Here is a 6,046-nt window from a genome sequence, read left to right as displayed (position 1 = left end):
TGCAGGTGAAATAATTTGTGACAGAGTGGGCGATGGGGTTGCCACATGCCGACGCCGAAAAGTCGAAAAGTATGTTAGCCGGTTACCTTTAAGATCATGTGGACTCAGATTTCTCTGTTTGTTTAGTGATAATTTATTTATCATAATATACAAGTATTTGATCAGCCTTCTTGGTGTGACACACGCCGTTTAATGGCAACAAAAAAAAGAAACGAAACGTCGTTCCTACCGAAATATTCTTTGACTGATAAAAGGTTTACTTGGGGACACTGCTAGGTAGTTTCTTCCACGCCATTACTTACCACACCCTGTACTCATAATGTAATAAGCAGTGATAAGTGGTTGTAGTGTCGCTAGTCGTCGTTGCCTGTAAACGAGCTTTGAAACAATGGAAATATTCAGCGAATTGCTAATATACCGCTGTCTAGTTTAAGAGCTGCACACAAAATGAACCTTTTTGGTTTTATATTATAAATAAAAGAAAGCATATACGTGATTCGAGTCCTATAATAAGCATTACATTTAGTTTACGTTATTATATTTAATATTAGTACCTACACGACCTCCTTTACGGAGTAAACACCTCCTCCAAATTCTTCCATTGGTCTCACATTTTCGCTACATTTTCCCTTTTCTGTCTTTTTTCTTTTCACTGGGCCATTCCCAGTAAGGATCTTTTTGACTCATCTGGCCTCGTACAAAGGCGGGAAATATCTACCTCTGTGGGTTTCTATAAAGAAAGGAATAATTCATATCGAACTGGTTGTTGTTTTATTATTTTTAATGATAAACGGTGAATTTATTAACATTAAAAGAGTTACAATTTACAAATCTCTCGTTAATGAACTAAACTGACTAAATAAAGCTTAAACTTAAGCTTTCCATTTCCTACCTATGGTCGTAGGTAAGATTCACATTACATTCGTACAATTCCATAACAACATCCAATACAGTTTAAACAAGTAAACATTTGGAATAATGTCATAATTTTAAAGTATTTTACTGTCTTTCGGTAATATAAGTATAAACTTACTGATAAAAATATGCATTTTCTAAAGAAAATGCATTCAATTATGGATTTTGATATGATTTACAAAATTAAAATAGATAGTAATTTAGAAATAGACATTAAAATATTGAACTAGCTCCGGGCCATTCAGACCGCGACTATTTGCTCGCTACGATATTAGACAAGTTGTCGACGCCTCATTTATAGCTAACTAAACTATAATATTAATAATGATTATCCTCCCAAGGGGTTGTGTAGGAGGGGGAGGGCAGATAAAAGAGCATTGTTGGAATGGATCAAAGCTTAAATGAATTTAATTGTCGCGGCGTTGATAAGGTCTTGTTTCGCGTGCGCGCACCACGTCGCTTTGGGAATCGACGGACCGCGAACGCTCGCTCGCTTTTTATTAATATCGCCCTTAACAGCTTTGAATGCGATCGCTACAATGATCTATGCTCTTTTGATATTCCGATATCAGTTTGATATTGTGTCAAAATGGATTGTGTCGAGTTAATTATAAATTGTGTTACAATGTGTTTTGTTCGGGGGACCTTTTGATGCGCAGGACGTTTATATCAGGACATTTCATAACTGCTAATTTCATTTTTGATTGTAAATTTCTTCACTAGCTGTTCCCTGTGATTTATTCGCGTTTTCCATGAAAATATTTATCCAGGATTAAACCTCTATGGTATTAATAGAGAAACTAAAATACAGCCATTAGCCATATATTTGCTGTAGCTTTTGTACCTAAAATATTTTAACAATCGGTTTAATGCAATTATTTATAAACATAATTAAAATGAAATGTATCCTAATTATAATCGTTAAATGTACAAAATGACTGTAGTATATTGAATAGTCCTATAGTATATTCAAAATATTATGTTTGTTTATATGACGACTATATGTAGCTTCTATCAAATAACAAAACGTTTAGAAGTGAAATTTTTTTAGGCGCAAGAGGGATTTTTACGGAACGTCACGAAGATGTGCAGCGTTTTTATCGAAGGAAAGGGAGAGAGCGATTGAGACTGATTGAGAGAGAATCAGAAGGGAGAATTAAAATTTCGTAAAGAGAATTTATGAAATATTAGTATTTTATATTTAATGCTAAATAATTTCTTGAAATCTCAAATGACGAATTGTGAATTAAAATACCACGTGTTTTTATTATCGAAGAAAGAAATAAAAAAAATTAAATGTTTAATTTGTATTAATTTTTGACAATTAATATTTTAATGTCAATTAAATTCTTAACATATCTTCCTTTTCCCTTCCTCTATCTCGGCAATCTAAAGTTTTAGATTTGTATAAATATGAACAAGATTTAAAAATTAGTTTGCCAAAGAAGTTTCACTTCTGACATGTGTACTTTGTACGCACGCACTTTTTTTAATAGGTACTTGACACAGATTAACAATAGCATTTAATATAATATAATAATAAAAGTCAAAGATAATCTTCGTAAGATATTTTAGACAGAAATTCATGAAATACTTTTTGCTTAAAAACAATTTGAAAAAAAGATTTAGGTTTTAAATTTCATTGACTTCGTATGCTTTATCTATCAAAAAAAAAGGTTGCGTGTACTTATGTAAACGCGTAAGAAATTATACTTCTTTGGCATTATTAAAAATAGTTTTTGATTGCATGAAAATAATTAATTACAATTAAATAATCAAAGACTGGAAAAGGAGTCATTATAGTCAATAAAGTTCAGTTTACATTTGAAAAATTAAATAAATAAATATTTGTCCTCATAATAATCTGTCCACTAGTTTATGTATATATGAATAATAGAAAAATGTTAACTCGGTCACATTCCATAATATCGTAACGAGAGCCCAGTCTTGTACAATAATAGATTTACATTCAACCTACGCAACCTACTTCATATTTACTCAAAACGCTGAAACGGTTCTAATAAATTTCAAATGGTACCAAGAAAAAACTTGTTGTTATTTACTGAAAACTTTCAACAAATAAAGCTGTTAAATACGAAGTTCTGGACAATTTTTAGTTAAATTTAACAGAAAATTACTCGTTTAATATATATTGCAATGGTTTTTGCTCAATTTCATAGAACGACCACCTCGATGGTGTAACTGATAACCCTATCAATGAATGAGACAAATTGTATGTCTAGTGTCTACCCCATGGGAATTCTAATAAACAATTTAAGAGATTAAACAGGTAGGTACATAATCCTTATTACAAATAGTTGAGTTAAAGCTTTTATTTCAACAATACTCAAAAGGGCACTCAAAATAGCGATTACAGTATTACATCATGGAATTAGAGAGTTTTTGTATTCAAAAAACTTTGCATGGCGTTTCCTAAATGACTACTTAGAGAGTTTTAAGAATAAATTATATTAACAAATACCTAGCTTTTGTGAATTTCTTCATTTATTATTTTTTTATATGCAAGATCAGACTGTCCTGAATCACGAAGATTAATGAGTATGTATGTGCGTAGAGTATGTATGAGTAAATATTTATTTCGCACATTGAAAATTGGTACCGGGGTCTCAGGGTCAAGAGTCGTACACTAAACTACGCATGCGCAGCTCAAATACCACCTATTTAAAAAAAAATGTACCTATTACTAACTCTGCACAGTATGTATTAATATGATTATTTTAATTACAAATTAGTTTGTATCATTATACATATTCCATTATATACAATAGATAGACATGCAGTGATTGTAATTTATGTGTTATTAAGTTTTTTTCTCTAAAATAAAAACACAATCTGTTGAATGTATTACTTCCAGTAAACCCTAGTATGGAACAATAAAAAAAGGAAACACCTACAGAGGGTAAAGTATAAGTGGTGCATATATAATTATTATCAAAAGGAACACAGAATAACATGTAACACTAACTAAAACTAAAATAAAGTAAACTCTAAAGAAAAACAAATAACAATAATATGTATTAAAAAAATTTAAAAGCTAATTCAACGAACTGCTTACAATTTAACGTATTATTATTCGGTAGTTATATGAAATTGTTGGGAAGTAAAATTAATCTGTAATTGACCAAAGAAGTTTGAATGATAACTAAGTTAGTGTAGTACAATCTACCGAATAATAATACGTTAAATTGTAAGCAGTAAGCTGAGGTTCACAATCTTTCGACAGTTTATAATCTCGCGAGATAGATTACAATCTAACGGTGTTTACAATTTTACGGTAACATCTATACGTTCAAAGTAAGTAATTTTTACAAGCAAAAAACGACCATAATGAATCTGTCATGTATTTTTTAGACTCCATTCATTCAGTAGCCAGAAAAGTCTAAAAACAATAAAAAATACAATCGTAATCCTTTTGTGAGTAGTGAGACATGTATTAGTTCAAATCCCTCGTTAGGGCACAATTGGTGAGTACTTGCGATGTATTTGGATAACTACTTTATTGAAAGGGTCTTACATGCACGAATAAGTAGGGTTTTATTTTTTAACTAGGGATGCGCTCTGCTACGGAAAATAATGTTACTAGCTATTGCCTATTACCTGATATATGAAACGAAATCTCTCATTGCAGCTTTTGAAGAGGTTACACGATTGAACGAGATAGTGTTTTAAAATATTGTGTTATTAGTTTTATTATAAGATATTCTAAACGTTACGCTTAGAATATAACTGAGTGTCTATCTCAATTTAAAAAAATATCTTTGTGTGTGTAAATTTTTAGGGATTTTTAGCGTAGTAAGGGAAAGAGAGCTGGTACTCTCAGCATAAAACCTGAAATAGAAGAGGTTTACGCATCTCCTCTTGTCATGACTACAGTGATATTTTATTATATCATGGAGTTCAGTTTTTTAGAGCACGAAAAAATTCACCACATATACTTTAAACTAGCGTTACGTTCATTGTATTTGTTAAGATCAAATAGTTATACTTTAAATTGTATGGAATATAGATCAGAGTAGACAAAAGTAAAGTGGCATTTTGTGGAGGAAGGAAGGTGCTGCTCTTACTCCGACCTAATGAGAGGATCCTTGACCAGACTTAGCACACTGATCAGGGTATGACGTCATAGTTTTTTACCTACAATTAGACCTGTAATCTAATTGAATAGATTGGGTTTAAATGAGCGATGGAGGGAGTTTGGAGGAGTGACGGGGGGGGTGAGGTTGCAGAATTTAATATTGTCGGCGGCGGGTTAAGGCGACGTGTAAATAAAACTCACCGAGACCGCTCCCAAGAGTTAAGGCGAAGCTTAGCGTTAGTTGACAGCAAAATGTGCCAAAATGTATGGAATAATGCTGAATCGATGTTTTAGTATTTCAAATTATTTTAATTATTTATTTGGCAAATAATGCTATCACTAGATACTATAGGACAAATTTTTATTGTATATCTTTGTATTGTAATATATTGGTGCAGTGGTCATTTCAGACTAAACACACCTAAACTCTACATTTTCTTAATTTTATAATTTTCATATTCTCGTTTCCACATTAAATACTTTTTTTTACCTAGTATTTTAATTTTTTCTAACGATTTTAATTTTTTATTAAGTATCAGTATTCAAATAATTACACCACAAACATTTCGGGTTTTTTGTTAAATATATTTATTGAAAGCGGCAGTTGCCGTAACTTATGTAAATCATTTTTTTTTCAAACGCTTAGCGCTTGGCCTTAAGCGTATGTCTGCGGATATTTTTACAAACGTTATTACTGGCGGCGCTCGCCCGGCCAGGAGCGGTGCGGGAGGAGGGAGGGATAGCTTAGCTTTCTTTATTAAATTTTCGTTTGGGGTCGGCGCATTAGCGGTCTGTGGACTCGGTACGATACGATACCCGACACGATTAAAAGTCGCTTTAAAGTGATTTATTAGATTAAATACTATAAAATATGCTAGCACACTATACTACATATTACGTTATATATACCTACTATTTTGCTATAAACATAATGTTTTATGATTTTGTTTTGGAGTTCTGCAAAGAAGGGTTTAGAAAATATTTAATATAAGAAGGCTAAGAATTGTTTTTTTTCTGTTTCTTATTCTTGCACAA

Source organism: Pieris napi, chromosome 10, assembly GCF_905475465.1.
Source record: "Pieris napi chromosome 10, ilPieNapi1.2, whole genome shotgun sequence".
NCBI lineage: Eukaryota > Metazoa > Arthropoda > Insecta > Lepidoptera > Pieridae > Pieris > Pieris napi.
Note: the sequence above shows the minus strand (reverse complement) of the source record.